The sequence below is a fragment of the Choloepus didactylus genome, chromosome 4, assembly GCF_015220235.1.
Source record: "Choloepus didactylus isolate mChoDid1 chromosome 4, mChoDid1.pri, whole genome shotgun sequence".
Classification (NCBI taxonomy): Eukaryota; Metazoa; Chordata; class Mammalia; order Pilosa; family Megalonychidae; genus Choloepus; species Choloepus didactylus.
Window position 1 is genome coordinate 15,423,605 of NC_051310.1, and position 19,418 is coordinate 15,443,022.

At 42.0% G+C, this 19,418-nt stretch overlaps 1 pseudogene; it reads left to right on the forward strand.

The window, feature by feature from the left end:
- The first annotated feature begins 494 nt into the window (after window positions 1-494).
- LOC119533179 lies at window positions 495-1,306 on the forward strand (annotated as a pseudogene).
- The last annotated feature ends 18,112 nt before the right edge of the window (window positions 1,307-19,418 follow it).

The following is a 19,418-nucleotide window of genomic DNA, read 5'->3' on the forward strand; positions in this document are numbered from 1 at the left end:
TAAAATTACAGATCCAAGAAGCGCAGCGTACCCCAAACAGAAGAGATATGAAGAGGCCTACGCCAAGACACTTAATAATCAGATTATCAAATGTCAAAGACAAAGAGAGAATCCTGAAAGCAGCAAGAGAAAAGCAATCCATTACATACAAAGGAAGCTTAATAAGACTATGTGCGGATCTCTCAGCAGAAACCATGGAGGCAAGAAGGAAGTGGTGTGATGTATTTAAGATACTGAAAGAGAAAAACCACCAACCAAGAATCCTGTATCCAGCAAAGCTGTCCTTCAAATATGAGGGAGAGCCCAAAATATTTTCTGACAAACAGACAATGAGAGACTTTGTGAACAAGACACCTGCCCTACAGGAAATACTAACGGGAGCACTACAGGGTGATAGAAAACAGGAGTGTGTGGTTTGGAACACAATTTTGGGAGATGGTAGCACAACAATGAATGCTTTATGTGGAAAGCTTCAATGTGAGAATGTACAAGGCACACCAGTGTTTGGAATAATGCCTACTTTTATTCAAACCTCCATTAGAGATACCACATGTTGGGGTGTAGATTTTCAGCTAGGATCAGATGTTCCAGATCCTGGGATGGTGAATGAAGGCACAAAATGTGATGCTGGAAAGATCTGTAGAAACTTCCAATGTGTAAATGCTTCTGTTCTGAATATGACTGTGATGTTCAGAAAAAGTGTCATGGACATGGGGTATGTAATAGCAATAAGAACTGTCACTGTGAAAATGGCTGGGCTCCGCCAAATTGTGAGACTAAAGGATATGGAGGAAGTGTGGACAGTGGACCTACATACAATGAAAAGAATGCTTCATTGAGGGATGGACTTCTGGTGTTTTTCTTCTTAATTGTCCCCCTTATTGTATTTGCTGCCTTAATCTTCATCAAGAGAAATCAGCTACGGAAAATCTGCTTCACAAAGAAGAGATCACAAACATATGAATCAGATGGTAAAAATCAAGCAAATGTTTCCAGACAGCCAGTGAGTGTGCCTCGGCATGTTGCTCCAGTGTCTCCTCCCAGAGAAGCTCCTATATATGCAAACAGATTACCAGTACCAACCTATGCAGCCAGGCAACCTCAGCAGTTCCCATCAAGGCCGCCTCCACCACAACCGAAAGTTTCATCTCAGGGAAATTTAATTCCTGCTCGCCCTGCTCCTGCACCTCCTTTATATAGTTCTGTCACTTGATTTTTTACCCTTCCTTTTGCTGATGTCATCAGGGAACTGAGCTAATACTATCTTTGCTTTCCTGATGTTTTCCTGAAAAGCCTTTCCTCCTGCTGCGACTATGAATGAAAAAATACCACAAAACCAATTTTACTAATATAGAAAAACAGGAACCAAGTTTTGAGAATTGAGAAATATAATGAAATGCAGAAAAAGCCAGGGAATTTAGAATAATGTTTCCATTTCCATCATTGAATAAGCCTTGTTAGGTCATCTGTGAGGTTAACACACTTAACATAGATTATGTTATTTTGAACATGTTATTGTAATGATTCTCCAATTAACTGTATTGGTTTAAGTTTTGTCATTATGTGCTTAAATGTTACTCCAAATTTTTGACCTTAGTTGTCATTATTGTGATTCTGGTTTGAACCTGTGATAATCTGATGCCTATGAAAACTGACTAATTAGCTGCCAATAATATCTAATATTTTTCATCTTGCACAGACTCATAATCATCATTGCTGTCTTCAGAAGAATGCACAAAAACCACAATTAAGATGTCATAAGATTATTTTAAAGGTATAAAGTACTCTAAAAGTGCGTGTGCATTCACACACAGATATTACCTTTCATTTTTATGATCTCAACTGTAGACAATGAATATTAGAAAACTTAATTTAATATTAGAATTTCTACTATGAATCATGTTAAATCATGGCATCCTTTTACAATAGCACTATTATTTTAAACAAATTCTAAGATTTAAGGTACGAAGTATTTAATAGATCTAATCAGATATGCTGTTGATTCATGGCAATAATAAAGCAGGAACAATTATAATATCTTTAATCAGTTGAACTGTTATAAAACCACTAGGGAATTTTGTGAGCACTTTAAAATTAAGTCGAAAATCTGAATTTTTCAAGTTTGCTATTAATATCATTTAGAATGTTTACATTTACTAAAGTGTGCTGGATCATGTCTCTGTTATCACTAATATTTTCAAAGGAATTTGGCTGGAGAAAGGAAGGAAGAAAAGATTTTCTTAGATAAGTATAAAAAAGTGTCCATATCTGGTATCTTCCCAGCTGTGTAAAAAAATGAATTCTTACGATGGAAGAAATGGTATGGACAGTACAATTTTAAATGCTTAAATTTTTTCATAACCTTTCATAATAAAGTTTAATAATAGGTTTATTAACTGAATTTCATTAGTTTTTCAAAAAACAGTTTTGGGGTATGCGTGTATAAATATATATATATATACAAATATAACATTTACATAAATAAAGTATTTGAAATTCTGAAAAAAAAATATCTGTCACATTAAAAAAGAAAAGAAAAGAAATGGTGAGTATAGTATACGATCATTTGCATAAAGATGACTTTTTGGGTACAGACCATCTCTTGAGAGATAACCATGTTTGCATTCTGGGGAGAGAATGTGGCTGGGCCACAGGGGTAGGAGGGAGGTTTATTCTTAATGCATGCTTTTGTACCCATTGAACTCTGTACCATGAGAACTATTGTCTTTTGGAAAGTAAATAGCATTAATTTTTTTGTTTGTTTTTTTTACTTTGAACACCTTAGAAGGCTGAGTGTGCTCCCTATGTCTTCACAGCCTTGAATCATCTTACATCACTTATGTAATTACCTGCCCAGACCCTGTAGGCTCCGCCTAGGAAGCCTGTGACCCTCCTTAGCAAATTCTTGTCCTTGCAAATTCTACTTCCTTGCTGAGCAGCTCTGAAGAATGAAATTGTGAACCTCTTGGTGCATTTTTGTTTTCCAGCAGCAGGGAGCACTCAGTACTTAAAAAAAAACAAAACCCAAACCAGTATGTCTGGATTGGCAAGTAAAATGAGTACTGCTGTATCCTTCGATTTATAGAGCACAGAGTATAATATTTCCATGAACTGATCCTGGATGATCCAATGGAATTTCATATTCCCATACCAGTTTGGAAGTTCCTCCAGATGAGACAGAGCAATTCCGACATTTCCATGTCCTCCAGGCTGCAAAACTGCTCCCAGAGATTAGTCCTTTGGGCACTGAGCCCCTGACGAGACCTCCTGGACCCCCAGTCACCCCATATCCTCAACCTGTCTTTACCTCTGTAGAGAGGCCCCTCCAACCTGCTTAAGACCCCTGGTCGCATAGGGGCTGAGTGGAGGAGACGCTCCCCGTGGTCCTGGGATCAGCAACGAACATCCTGTTGCTTATGCCTTGCCGTGGCTTGGTGGGCAGCTCCTCAGTTTCTTCATCTATAAAATGGGTGGCTAGTGTTTGTAAGGTGTATGTGAGCTATTGTTTGTTTGTTATACCATAGGACTCTTTCTTTAAAGGAGTCTTAAGTCTAAGCCCCAAATGTAAGATAACTCTAATTAGAACAGTCCTGGTTGAAGAGTGTGTACGATGTGGGTGTGGCAGGGAAGAGGGTATCCAGAGCCCCACCTGAATTTTCCCCACCCCCCACCAGGAAACTCCTGAGATATCTCTGAGGAAACTTCCAGAATTTTAAAATGCCTTTGCACTCTCTTTTGGGTGGTCTTTAAGAGCCCTTTCCAGCTCTGAGATGCTGGGATTCTATGGAGATCAGCCTGGCTCAGGTGCAGAGAAGGGGCTCATATCTGATCTTCTTTGGGACTTGGACCCCTTTGCAGAATTTTGTTTCTAAATGCATAAAATAATATGCATAGAATTACAAAGGAAACTAATTATGTTGAAATATGGTTATCAAAATATTTTTAAAATTTGTGATTTAGTTATCTATGTTCTTCTTTATGAACACACTAAATAGCAAAATCTAAGTCTAATAACTACTGTGATTTTAAAATAGTGATGTTTGTGAATGGTATTTTGAGATTCTGCAGCAATTGTAATGTGAAATGAAAATATATTGCTAATGATGCTGTGTTTTTTTGCCTACACTCATAATTTAAGAAAATATTAATTTCCAGTTACGGATTTCTGAAAATAGATTTATAATATTTTCCCCATCTAAATTTTCAGACTCCGTAATTTGAATCAACAGATCCCTTGGGGCTTCCTGAACCCTAAGTTAACAACTCTTGAATTCTAACTAGGTGTTATGGAGGAATCTTTTAGTGAAATCTTTTAGTGAAATAGTCTCATATAATTACATAGTTTTTAAGCAATTTTTACTGCTTTTTAAAAATTTGCTACAAAAGTAAGGCATGTTCATTTTAGAACATTTCGAAAATAAAGATAAAAATAATCAGCTTAGCCAAAAGGGGAAACAATCCAAATATCCATTAATTCATGAATGAATGGATAAACAAAATGTACACACAATGCAAGATTATTCAGCAATAAAAATAATGAAGTGCTGATATGTGTCACAACGTGGATGAATTTCAAAAATATTATGCTAAGTGAAAAAAGCCAGGTGCAAAAGAAAATATATTGTGTAATTCCAGTCACATAAAATGTCCAGAATAGGCAACTATATAGAAACAGAAAGTAGATTTGTGGCTGCAAAAAATGTTCTCAAGTTTGCATAACTCAGTAAGTCTCCTAAAAGGCATTGGATTCTATGCTTAAAGTGAGTGAATTTTTTGATATGTAAAATATACCTCAATAAACTTGTTTTTAAAAAATCAAGCTATAATAGAGTGTCCTTTTCTGGCAGCTGAATTCCCTGGCACACTAGTAATGTAGCTGCAGGCAAGATGCGTTTGAAGTTTTGTTTAGGAAGAAATGTTTCTCTGCACTGAATTTTAAAAGGGAAATCAAAAGATGAACTTAATTGAAATACAGTTCTTTGAGGGGAATTCTTTTTTTTTTTTCCTTTGGCAAAGGCAGCCCCAGTCCTTGCTCTAACCTTTAGCACATCCCTTTCTTAGAACTAAACCAGAGTGTCATCCACAGCCCTTTCTCCCATCAATCCAGTTTTGCAGAGGGGAAAGTGATAAAGAAAGCCAAAGGCCGGTCAGAGAAAACAGTAGAAAACAGCTGATCTCTCCTGGGAGGAGCTTGTTGATGAGGATCAACCCCTAAATCCAACACCTGCCCATTCCTTCCTCCACCTTCGCTGTACAGGAAGAGTTTCAGAAAGAATCCCAGGCTAAAACAATTGTTTCCCTGTGTTTAGCAGCTTTATTCCTCCTTGGTGCCCTGCCTCACGTGGGACAGTGCTCTCTGGTGATACTGAGAGCAGGTGACATTCTAGAAACTGCCGTTCTAGATACCCTGTTCCAGCTCTAGTGTCAGGGATAGGATTTCAACCCAGGCTGTGTGACCCGAGAGGCATATTCTTGTGCATATCCTTTTGCTTCTCCAAATAGGCTTTGATGCAGACTAGAGGAGGCAGAAAAGGGCCTTCAGGAATCAAGTGAGAGAGAGGAAGGAGCTGGAAGTACACAGAGGAGAACCAGCTTGATAGTGGAAATCTAATCCCGGCACGGGGTGGTGTGTCAGAATTCTCAAGGGCAGGGCAGGGAGGCTGCTGGCCCCAGGAAAAGATGCAGACCATAAACTAGGGGACAGAAGGGCTCTCTCCAGTGTCTTGTGCACCCCTGCTGTTGGCACCCACTTCTCTCTCTGTAGCCCAGCTGCTTTTGCTCCTCACCCTACAGGGTAGAGCACAACTGCCCCTCCCCACCACCCAGCTTCCCAGTTGATATACATGATTCCGGAAGGTTACTTTCCCCTGCCCTGGCCCACATCAAGGCATATTCAGCGTATCCTCAGCAGAGTGTGGGAAACTCTGATTCAGGCTGAAATCAGGTGTCCAGGCAGGTGCAGGCCGCTGTGGCTGCGTGCAGGTGGAGGTTAGTTGCACAGCACAGCCTCAGCCTCTGGGCCTGGATGCTGTGTGATCCCTGGAGATGCCCCAGTTCATACCACCAGCCCGGACCTCTCCTCTTCATTTAGGTGTCTCAAAGGCACTGCAAACCTAAGTCCACATTGGAACTGTTTCTTTACCCCATCCCCTAATCCATTCCCCCTGTCCTCCAAATCTCAGGAAATGGCATCTTCATCTACTCAACTACTGAAGCCAAAAACCTAGGAGTCATCCTTTTCAACTTCTCTTTGTCTCACCTCTCCCCCCAGCTCCTTCAAATTCATCTGAAATCTGTGCACTTCCTTCATCCCTGCTTCCATTGCCCCAGCCCCATCATCTCTGCCCTGGACCACTCTGCTGGCCTTCTAGCTGGTCTTCTGCATTCACTCTTGTCCCTCTCCTCTCCATTCTACACCTGGCAGCCAGAGGGATCCACAGTAGAAAGCAGACTATGTCACTCTCCTGCTTAACCGCTTCCAGAGGCTTCTGCTGTGTGTAAAATTAAACCCAGCCCCTTACCTGGCCCATAAAGTCCCAATGGATCCAGCCCTGCCTCCCTCTGGAGCTCCAACTCAAACCATACTCCCTCTTATACACACCGTCCAGCCATCCAGCCCTCGGGAAGATTGGGTTTGCTGTTCCTGCTGCCTGGAACTTTCCACCACCCTCCTCCCCCACCACACGCACACTCCCCCTTCTTGTGGATGGTGCCTTCTCACCCTCAGGCCTCAGTGTTAATACCACCCCCGCCCCGGCCACCAAGTAGGTCTCCCATCTTGTTCTCCACCAGCACCTCATTCATTCCCTTATAATATTTACTCCTATCCCAAGTTGTATGATATGTAAATCATTTTATTTGTTTATTTAGTGTCTGTCTCCCCTCCATGAAAGCATGGACAACATCTGGCCTTTTTCACTATTTTGTACCTGGCACCTAGGACAGGGTATACTACGTAGTAGGGCTTAAATACTTGCTAAATGAATGAGTGAAGTGGGGCCCAGTTCACTGAGGGAGGTAGACTGCCCGAAATAGTCCACCACTGATGTAACGCACCCAGCATGATGCTTGGCACAGTCAGGTACTCAGTAAATGGTAGATATGATCTTTATGTCCCTCAGATTTGCCGCTGCATGTCTCTCCCTCATTCTTCTCCACCCAAAGCCCACACATTCTATTGGGGATGGAATCGTGTTCCCCACAAAAGGCATGTTTGGGTCTCAACCCCTGGTCCTGTGGGTGTGGACCTATTTGTAAATAGGACCTTTGAAGATGTTATTAGTTAAGGTGCCCACACTGAATGAGGGTGGGCCTCAATCCAGTATGGCCAAGGTCCTTATAAGCAGAGGAAATCGGACATGGAAAGGAAGCCACGGGGAGAGCCAGAAGCTGGAAGTCAGTGGAAGCCAGAAAAGAAAGAAGAGGCAGCTCCAAACAGGTAGGTCTTCCAACCATCCCGAGGACATGCCTTGTTAATTCCCAGCTGCTGGCCTCCTTTCACACTGACCCATGATCTTCCTTTCATACATTCATGCATTCAACTTTTGTTGAGTTGCCTTGTTCATGCCAGGCCCAGGGCTGCATTAAGGATACAGATGAAATGTCTGCTCAGGAAGAGCTCAAAGCCTGTGATGGGGGTAGATGGACAAACTGACAGTGACAAACAAGGTCAGTCCTGGAGGAGAGGTCTGTGGAATGAGTGAATTAGTGAATTAATGAATGAATAAGTCTGGCTGTTCCAATAGAACTTAACTGATGCCATCCAGTAGCCCCAGCTGGATGTTGTGACCAGTTTTATGTGCACCTGATCCCTGGGGCACAGCACAGGCAGGACTTGGACCTGAATTCGCCCCCTATTAAAGACACCTGTGGGCCTCCTGAGGCAGAAGGTAAGGGAAGTGGGATCCTTAAAAGGTTTCCCCCTTCAATGAACAGTAGGGAATTTTTCCCTTGATCAGTACAACCTTCTCTTCTTTTTAAAGATATCTCTTGGAAAATTTATTCATTTATTGATTCAACAGGGATTTATTGAGCATCTACTACATGTCAGCTGGGATATAGTGAAGAACAAAACAAACAGAGGTCCCTGCCCTTACAGAGCTAACATTTCTAGTTGGGGGAGGCAAATAAACAAAGTTAGTCAAATTCTTGGCTCCTTCTCTGGAGGGACATGAAGCAGGGAATGAGAGGGGTGGTTAAGATGAGGTCACAGTTTTCAAAAGGGTGGTCAGGAAAGGCCTGATAAGAAGGTAACATTTCTATAAAAGCCTGAAGGAGGTGAGGGAGCATTTGCAGAAGAGGGGAGAGTAAGTACAGAGGCCCCAAGGCAGGGGCAGAGGGGGCCAGGATGGCAGAAGAGGGGGAGAGGGCCGGTGAGCTTGGAGAGGTAGGCGGGGATCAGATAATATAGGTCCCCATAGGACACTCTAAGGATCTTGAATTTTATTCTAAAAAGGCCAGGAAGCCATTAGAGGGTTTTTAGCACTTCTGTCCTACCAGGGTCCCTCTGGCTGTTGCTTTGAGAATCGACCAAGGAGGCCCCAGTATAGGAGCAGGAACAGTGGTTAGCGGCCACTGCAATATCTGGGTGGACAGGAGGGCAGGTGGCTGCACCCGGGTGACAGCCGTGGAGGTGGTGAGAAGTGGTCAGATTCGGGATCCATTGGACGAGAACCGACATAGGCTTTGCCGACAGATTGAATGTAGGGTATGAGAGAAAGAGAAGCCTCAGGGATGAAAACTCCAAGTTTTTTGCTGGAGAGACCTGAAGGATGGGCTTGAGATTATTAGGCAGGGAAGGCTGGGGGAGGGCAGCTTCGAGGGACAATGAGGGGCTCACAGTCGAAGGTGACAAGTCGAATGGAGGGGCTAGTAGGCAACGGGGTAAACAAGGGCGAATCCCAGCTGCAGAGAGAATTTTGGGGTCATGAGCACACAGTAGTACTTCAAGCCACATGGCTGGATGAGCTACCCAGGGAGTGGTCCAGTGCTGAGCTGGGGCCTCCGCTGGGCAGAGGTCGGGGTGGGGGTGGAGGGAACCAGGGAGGGCACCTTCCTGGAAGCCATGAGAGCAAAGTCTTCCAAGGAAGAGGAAGAGACAGAGCACATGAATTTCTGCAAGAGGTCAATCTGGAGAGTGGGAAGTGATGGGTAGAGTTAGCAGTGTGGAGGTTACTGGCGACCTTGACGAGAGTTGTTTTCAGGGGATGTGTCAGCAAAATGCTAAATGAAGTAAGTTCAAGAAACCATGACCTAAACCTATGTGAAGGCCCATCGCAGGCCACAGTTCTTTACAGGAGATTCTCATCTCTCAATGCAGAATCAAAGCAGAACGTATGTCTTCTTGCTGTCTGTCAGTTTTATTCATTAACTTCAGAGCTTGCCCACCTCCTGGAATCTGGCTTTGACCTTGGCCTCAGCAGATTTCCCTTACTTTTTTGCTTTCTTGCAAGCTCATCCATGCATTTAAAATGATGGTTTTGTCAGACTTTTTGCCAAACTGGTAGGTGTCTAGTGGTATCTCTTGTGGCTTTTTATATGTAAATATATATTTTATATGTGCATCCTACAAGAAAAAGACAAACAACCCAATTTAAAAAATAGGCAAAAGACATGAATAGACCTTTTTCCAAAAAGGAAGTACAGATGGCTAAAAAGCACACGAAAAGATGCTCATCTTCTCCAGCTATTAGGGAAATGCAAATCAAAACCACGAGATACTGTTTCACATCCATTAGGATGGCTGCTATTAAACAAACAGGAAACTACTTGGAGAGGATGTGGAGAAATAGGAACACTTATTCACTGTTGATGGGAATGTAAAATGGTACAGCCGCTCTGGAGAATGGTTTGGCAGCTCCTCAGAAAACTAAATACAGAGTTGTCTTACAACCAGGCAATCTCACTACTTGGTATATAGTCAGAATATCTGAAAACAGGGATGATAACAGACACTTGCACATTGATGTTCATAGCAGCATTATTCACTTTTGCAAAAGATGGAAACAACCCAAGTGTCCATCAAATGAACGGATAAACAAAATGTGGTTATATAGATATATGATGGAATATTTTTTTGTTGTTATTTCTTTTTTTTTTTTTAAATCTTCATTTTATTGAGATATATTCACATACCATGCAGTCATACAAAACAAATCGTACATTCGATTGTTCACAGTACCGTTACGTAGTTGTACATTCATCACCTAAATCAATCCCTGACACCTTCATTAGCACACACACACAAAATAACAAGAATAATAATTAAAGTAAAAAAGAGCAATTGAAGTAAAAAAGAACACTAGGTACCTTTGTCTGTTTGTTTGTTTGTTTCCTTCCCCTATTTTTCTACTCATCCATCCATAAACTAGACAAAGAGGAGTGTGGTCCTTATGGTTTTCCCAATCCCATTGTCACCCCTCATAAGCTACATTTTTATACAACTGTCTTCAAGATTCATGGGTTCTGGGTTGCAGTTTGATAGTTTCAGGTATCTACCATCAGCTACCCCAATTCTTTAGAACCTAAAAAGGGTTGTCTAAATTGTGCGTAAGAGTGCCCACCAGAGTGACCTCTTGGCTCCTTTTGGAATCTCTCTGTCACTGAAGCTTATTTCATTTCCTTTCACATCCCCCTTTTGGTCAAGATGTTCTCCGTCCCACGATGCCAGGTCTACATTCCTCCCCGGGAGTCATATTCCACGTTGCCAGGGAGATTCACTCCCCTGGGTGTCTGATCCCACGTAGCGGGACAGGGCAGTGATTTCACCTTTCAAGTTGGCTTAGCTAGAGAGAGAGGGCCACATCTGAGCAACAAAGAGGCATTTGGGAGGAGGCTCTTAGGCACAATTATAGGGAGGCCTAGCCTCTCCTTTGCAGCAACCGTCTTCCCAAGGGTAAAACCTGTGGTAGAGGGCTCAACCCATCAAACCACCAGTTCCCTATATATGACGGAATATTATTCAGCAGTAAGAATGAAGTCCTGATACGTGCAACGACATGGCTGAACCTTGAGGGCATTATGCTGAGTGAAATAAGTCAGGCACAAAAGGATAAATATTGTATGATTTCACTAATATGAACTAATTATAATACGTAAAATCTAGAACATAGATTACCAGGAGACAGAATGAGCCTAGAGAATGGGGTGTAGTTGCTTAGTACATGTAGAAGTTTGAACTAGTTGTACTTAAATGTTTGGAAATGGATAGAGGTGATAGTAGCATGTTATTGTGAGTATAATCAATAGTGCTGAGTTGTAGGTGAATATGGTTGAAAGGGGTAGTTTAGAGTCATGTTGAGGCAGGATAGACTAGGGCATTGAGGCTTTCGCCCCTGGTCCTCTATTCAGCTTTGAAAGAGTTAATGCAGAGCTGTGAATGTCAGCTGCAAACCTCATGGAACAAACATTTCCCCTAAAGCTCCAAAACCTCCACAAACCATAATAGCTTGTAAAATCATAGGCCCAAAGCAAATTTCTTAGTTAATGACAGAAAGCATAGGGTCATAAAGGTTGCTAAACATCTGCCCAAAGATGAATTTTAGATACATGACAGCAGTTACAAGTTCCAACAGCTATCTCCTCCTAGGACAAAGAAGACACCTGGTGGTCAAAGGTCAAAATAAGAAAACCACTGTAAAACTTCCCTGTAAGAAGCTAGCCCACTGCTACTTGGTGTGTGCTTCTCCCTTGTACACATCCGCGTTATCTCTTTGATGTGTACTGTTTCTCTCTTCTTTAATAAACTTTACTACTTACTCCTCCTGGCCCCTGTCATCTCTGAATTCTTTCTGTGGCAAGAGTCCTGAACCTGGAACAAGGTTCTGCCTGACACCATTGCCAGCAGGGCACCAGTTACAATGTTTGTTACCAGAAGGAAAGCTAGAGGTTAAAACATGGGAATGTATAACACAGTGAACCTTGTGGTGGATGACGACTTTGATTAGCACTACAAATATAAATAAGTTCTTTCATGAACCAGAACAAATGTACGACACTTTTACAAGTAGTCAATAATAGAGGGGTATATGGGAAAAAATGTACCTATTGCAAACTATAGACTATAGGTAACAGTAATATTTTAATATTCTTTCATCAACAGCAACAAATGTACCACACCAATACTAGGGGACAACAATAGTGGCGGATAAGGGGTATGGGATGCTTTGGGTTTGCTTTCATATTTTTATTTTTGGAGTAATAAAAATGTTCTGAAATGGATTTATTGTGGTGATGAATGCACAATTATGTGATGATACTCTGACCCATTGATTATATACTTTGGATGGATTGTATGATGTGTGAATATATCTCAATAAAATTGCATTAGAAGGCAAAAATATGCATAAAATATATATATGTAAAATATGTGTATACATAAATATGTTTGAATATGTAAATATATTTTATCTAGTATTTTTAGACGTTTTAATGTAGGAAGGGTTTAGGATACTTAACCCACAATTTTCTTGGAAACAAACTTCCCTTACATTTTTTTAACCTGTTTTTTTTTTTTTTTTTTTTAAACTACTAGCTATAGTTCATGGTTTACATTAGTATTCGCTGTTTGTGTTGTGCAGTCCCATGGTTTTTTTAAAATTTTTAGCCTGGTAACTTATATATAACCTACAATTTCCCCCTTTTAACCACATTCAAATATTTGATTCAGTGCTGTTAATTATATTCACAATGATGTGAAACATAACACTCAGAAGAAAGTCCAAGGCACATGGTTTTGTGGCTAAGTGCCGCCCCTGGGTCCATAAATCCAACACTGCCCAATGACTCCGATGACTCTGAGTTCCTTTTCTATTATGACTCTCTTCTCCCTTGAAGGGAACGATGATCCCGATTTTTATGGTGATCTGCTCCTTATTTTCATGCAAGTTTGTGCTTATTTTCATGCAAGTTTGGCTGCACAGTGTGGTTTAGGTAAGACTGTTTGTGAACTTCATGCATATGGAGTTGTTCTGTATGTTTTCTTCTGGGTCTGGCTTATTTTGCTCAATATCAGGTGTAAGATTTGTCCACGTTGCTGCATGAGGAATTTTCATTGTTCTGTGGTATTCCAATGTATTGATATGCCATAATTTACTTATCTAAGAGAGAGAGAGAGAAAGAGAGAGAGAGAGAGTTTGCCAGGAGGGAAATTAGAGACAGTGAGTCTGACCATTCTTCCAAGGAAATCTGTTGTAAAGGAAAAGAGAAACGGGGCAGTATCTAGAAGAGAAGGTGGGATCAAGAGAGGTTGGTTTTGTTTTTCTTTTCTTTTTTAAGAGTGGAGAAAAAATAGCATGGGAAATATTTTTGTTTGGGAAAAATCTGAAAGAGAGAAAAATTGACGCAAAAGGGAGAAAGGATACTTTGTTGAGGCAACGCCCCATGGTGGATGAGAGAGGTGGATATTGAGGGCTCAGGAGGAGGAGATGGCCTTGGGGAGGAACAGGGACGCTGCATCCATCCTGCCTGGAGGGCAGCGGGAGATGCAGACACCACTGACAGTGGGGCTGGATGTGCCGGTGAGAGCTTGTCCAAGTTCTCTTCTGACTGCTTTGTTTTTTCAGGGGACCAGGGCCTGAGGCCATCAGGGATGGGAGGCTTAGGAGAAGAAAGCATGAAAGCACCACGTAGCAGAGCAGGAGTGTGGATGGACAAGGGAGAGTGCATGTGACCGTCAGGTCACATCCAGTGTCCACTTCGAGTTGGAGGTCACGGATGGGTATGAGAGGAGCCAGTCTGGCCTTGTGTCCTGTTGGCCATGTGTCCCACAGCTCAGGATGGTTCCCAGCAGGTGGAGTGATGGACTCGGCCAGGGCGATGTTCAGCTCGGTGAGTGTGAGGACATGAGCAAAGCCATGGAAGTGGTTAACAGGTTTGAGGACAGCAGGCAGATGGGGTTGGGAAAATGTGTGGGTGGGACAGGTGGTTGAGTCTGGAGGGTGGGAAGGACGGTTGGGGCTGGGATCTAAGAGGGAATAAAGTGGAAGGTAAGAGGAAGTGGTGGAAAGTAGGACATGAGATTGAGCTTATGGGGGGCTTGGGGTTCCTAGTGATGACACAGTCCACTCTAGGATGCAACATGGGGGTGGAGGGCTCAGTCTCGGAAGGACTCGCTGTGGGTTTATTGAAATCCCCAAGAACCGTGACAGGCACTGTGCTGGACAGAGTGACAATAAGCCAGGGGCCAACCTCTTCAGGGGGCGAGGAGCTTGGTGTCAGTATCAGGAGAGACGGCTACAAGGATAAGCGGTGGTCAGTGGGGTCTGAGACTCAGAGCTGAGTGTTTGAGGGAAAAGGCAAAGGCCCTGAAACCGAGTGGTAGGGTAGGAATCCCTCACCCACTCCAGGGCACACCCAGCCCTGCCTCTCACCCCCAGGGCCTCCTCCCTCCCAGGTTGGAGGGTTGAGTAAGAGAGTTCTATGAAAGTGTTCAGTGAACTGAGGATTCCAGACACTCTGAGGAGCCACTGAACAGGCCTTGAGCAGGTAAGGAGTATTTTTTTCACCTTAGAAAAGATCCCTGGAGTGTGACGACAGCAGGTGTTAAAATCACATGAAATGTCGTTTTGGAAGGGGGCTGGTCAGTGGAAAGTGCTGGAGCCACAGGTACATACACCTCCATCCACAGACATGACGGAGCTGACTTCCACTGCCTCCCCCACAGTGGGAGAACGGGGTGCAGCTGCCATCCCCACCTCAGGGCCTGTGCCCAGAACACTCATCCTCCAGAATCCACGAGCCTGTCCCCTCTTTCACTCAGGCTCACCATTCTGATGACTCAATCTAAAGGAGCCCACCCACCCTTGCATTCGCCATTCCCTTATTCTGTTCTATTTTTCTTCATATCATGTATCATCACCTGATACTAAATTATATATTTATTATTTCTGTCTTGACCCTAAAGGCTTCCTTGTTCATTTCAAGATTAAAAAGCACCTAGTGCCTGGAACTGCCCAGTAAATAGTTTTTGAATATGAATGAAATTAATCCCGAGGAAAATTACAACTCTGTATCTTGATTGTGTTGGGGGTTACATGCATCTCTAGATGTGATAACAGTGCATAGAGCTACACACACACACACACACAAACAAACACAAATGAGTGCATGTAAAAACTGGTGAAGCCAGCTGGTGGTGTTTCTGCTAATACAACTTTCTTTAAAACTTTGTGGGTCTCTTATGAATCTCATTAGAGTTTACTCTACTGGACAAATGAAAACCACAAATATCTTTGAGATCAGCTCTTCTCTTCTTGGGCTTTGTCTGAGATTGCCTAAGGGCAATCCTCTTAAGACTCTAATGAGCTCTATTATTTGAACAGCTATCTGATCTTAGGTCTTAGATCTTTCTAAGGTCTTAACCAAGGATTTTACAGTCCACCCTTGGTTTCATCTTTAAACCATGTTTTCCTATTTGTGCTCTGATCTTAGCTGAGAAGCTGTTTCTTGATTTTAGCCTTGTTTGCTTTCTGGAGAGGAATTATCAAATGTGGCAAGGCCTGTTTTTTTTACATTTTAGATTTATTTCTTTATCTCTTTCCTCTTGCATTTTACCATGGGAAGCTAGAAGAAGCCAGGTGGTACATTCAACCTTCTTCTTGGGAATCTCCTTTGCCGGATCACCCAGTTTATTAGATAGCATGAAGGTTTGTCAACTTGGCTAGGTAATGGTGTCCAGTTGTTTGGTCAAGCACTGGCCTTGTTGTTACTGTGAGACTATTTCATTGATGGATTTAAATCCTTAATCAGTTGATTGTATCTATGGCTGATGGAATCAACAATCATCAAAGGAGATTGCCTTCAGCAATGAGAGAAGTCTCATCCAATTAGTAGGAAGCCTTAAAGCAAGAACTGAAGATTTCAGCAGTCAGAGAGAAGAATTTCTATCTCCACTTCAGTCAGCCAGCTTTTCCTGGGGAATTCAATTTCACCTTCACTGGAGTTTCCAGCTTGTGGCCTGCCCTACAGAATTTGGACTTGTCAATCTCTCTGGTCATGTGAGACAATTCCTATAATAAATCTAATAATATTCCTATAATAAATCTAATAAATCCTGTCAGTTCTGCTCTTCTGGAAAACCCTAATGTAGATAGATTTCCTGCTTTCCATGTTACTATCAGTGACAGTGTTTCCAAATTTTCTGCCATTAAATAACAAGGATCTGTTTTCTTCAGCTTCCAATAACATTTTCCTTATTTTCCTTTTAGCCTTTGCTGATAAGCTCCTTGAGGCCCATCAGACTTCCTACAGCCTCTTTGAGGCTGTTTAGGCTTTCCTTAACATTCTCCTGGAAGTCCTTCCAGTTTCCACCCTTTGCTTGGTCTTGAAGCTACTCCCACATTTTTAGGTTTTTGTTAGGGCAGCCCCCCACTTCCAGGTACTAATATCTGTATAGTTATCTGTTGTTGCATAACAAATTATCCCAAAACTTAGTGGCTAGGGAGGAGCTAAGATGGCAGCATAGAGAGGAGTGGAACAACTAATGAACAACCAGAAACAACTAGTAAATAATCTGGAATATCTGCAGGGGGACAAATGTGACTGTCCACTAATCATACACCAACCTGAACTGGGACAGATGCCCAAGATCACAGCATAAAATCTATAAGTAAAAACTGCGGATCCAAGCCGAGAGTTCCCTCCCTCACAGCAAACTGCAAAGCCTCTCTGTGCTAGAGAGCAGCACTCTCCGAGCAAGCAAATATAGTCAGCTGATCTCCAACTGGGGTTTTAATTAACAAGCCTGGACTGCTCAATTCAAGCTACAAATCTCCAAAAAGCAGACAGATGCTTTTGGTGATGACTGACCTTGGAGAGCTGGAAGATGTCTCTGGGATGGAGGGGAGCCCAGAGGACTGGGTGCTGTCTCTGGCCAATGGGTGAAACTGAGGGTGGCCATGGACTTGGCCCTGAAGGGGGGGATTTCTGTCCCTTTTTCAGCTCAGTGGAAAAAGTCTCAGCCATTTTCAGTTCCCAGCACTTTGACCCAGACAAGGGTGGAGATAACACAGGCAGAGAGACTATTTGAATGTAAATGACCTGTCCCTGGGGGGTGTATTTTCCCTAAGAGGAAGAAGGTGGTGCCAAGCTCTACTACCCACCTTCCATTCAGAACCAGACCCCAGAGCCTGGGGGAAAACAGCCACGGGCCACACCTCCTTACACCAGTCTGGAGCCACAGGCTGACAGGCTCCACCTGCTGGGAAGAAAAGCACAGTGACTTGAGGCATCACAGAGTGTATCAATCTAAGACACACCCTCAGGGGAACTGGATACTATTGCCTTATTCCAAGACCTGAGCCCATTCTGGTCTGGGAAAACCTGATTGGGGTAACCAAAGAAACCAGCTGTCTAGACAACAGAAAACTACAGCCTACACTAAGAAAAACAAAGTTATGGCCCAGTCAAAAGAACAAACTTACACTTCAACTGAGATACAGGAATATAAACTACTAATACTAAATCAATTCAAAAAGTGTAGGGAAGATATGGCAAAAGAGATGAAGTGTATAATGAAAACACTGGACATACATAAGGTACAAATTGAAAGTTTGAAAAAAACAACTGGCGGAATCTATGGAAATGAAAGGTATAACACAAGAGATGAGAGACACAGTGGAGACATACAACAGACATACACTCAGGAACTGGAGAACAAGACACCTGAAAGCCTACATACAAAAGAACAGATAGAGGCTACATGAAATGCAGGAATGTACATGTCATGGGTGTCCCAGAAAGAGAAGAGAAGGGAAAAGGGGCAGAAGCAATAACAGAGGAAATAATCAATGAAAATTTCCCATCTCTTATAAAAGACATAAAATTATGGATCCAGGAAGCACAGCGTACCCCAAACAGAATAGATCTGAATAGGCCTATGCCAAGACACTTAATAATCAGATTATCAAACATCAAAGATAAAAAGAGAATCCTGAAAGCAGCAAGAGACAAGTGATCCATCACATACAAAGGAAGCTTAATAAGACTATATGCGGATTTCTCAATAGAAACCATGGAGGCAAGAAGGAAATGGGGTGATATATTTAAGATACTGAAAGAGAAAAACCACCAACCAAGAATCCTATATCTGGCAAAATTGTCCTTCAAATATGAGGGAGAGCTTAGAGTATTCTCTGACAGACAATGACAGAGTTTGTGAACAAGATACCTGCTTTATGGGAAATATTAAAGGGAGCACTAGAGATGGAAAGGAAAAGACAGGAGTAGGAGGTTTGGAAAACAATTTTGGGTGATAGCACAACAATGTGGGTACACTGAACAAAGATGACTGTGAGTATGGTTGAAGGAGAAAAGTTAGGAGCATGTGGGACACCAGAAGGAAAGAGGAAAGATAGAGACTGGGACTATATAGCTCAGTGAAACCTAGGGTGCTCAACAATTGTGCTAAAAGTTACAAATATGTTTTTACATGAGGGAGAACAAATGAATGTCAACATTGCAAGGTGTTAAAAATAAGGTGGGATTGGGGGGGAAATAAAATCAATGTGAACTAGAGACTATAATTAACAGAAACATTATATTATGCTTCCTTTAATGTAACAAAGGCAATGTACCAAAGCTAAATGCCTATGGGGGGGAAGGGTATGGGACTCTTGGCCTTGGTAATGTTGTCTGATTCTTTATTCTACTTTAGTTTAATGCTACCTTTCCATTTGGTGCTTCCTAGCTGTTATGTTTTTTTCTTTCTCTTTTGTTTCTCTGCTTTCTTTGACTCTTCCTCCTTCTTTGTGGAAGAAAAGGAGACGTCTTTATATAGATAGTGGCGATGGTGGCAAATACGTAAATACGTGACTATACAGGGAACTATTGATTGTTTACTTAGGATGGAATGTATTTTGTGAACAAAACTGTCTTAAAAAAAATGGGTTGGTGAAGAAACCTTGAAGACACTATATTGAGTGAAATAAGACAGACACATAAGAACAAATATTGCAGGGTGTCACTGATATGAACTAATTATAATATGTAAACTCATAGACATGAAATTTAAGTTACCAAGATATAGAACAAGGCTAAAGAATGGGGAGCAGTTGCTTATTAAGAGCAGAATGTTCAACTAGGGTGAACTTAAACGTTTGGAAATGGACAGGGGATGGTAGCACATTGTGAGAATAACTAACAGTGCTGAATGGTGTGTGAATGTGGTGGAAAGGGGAAGCTCAGAGTCACGTATGTCACCAGAAGGAAAGTTGGAGGTTAAAAGATGGGAATGTATAAGACAGTGAATCTTGTGGTGGACAATGTCCACGATTAACTATACAAATATTAGAAATCTCTCTCATGAACTAGAACAAATGTATGATGCTATAAGTAGAAGTTAATAAGAGAGGGGCATATAAGAATAAAATATACTTATTGCAAACTATATACTACATTTAGTAGTATTTTAATGTTCTTTC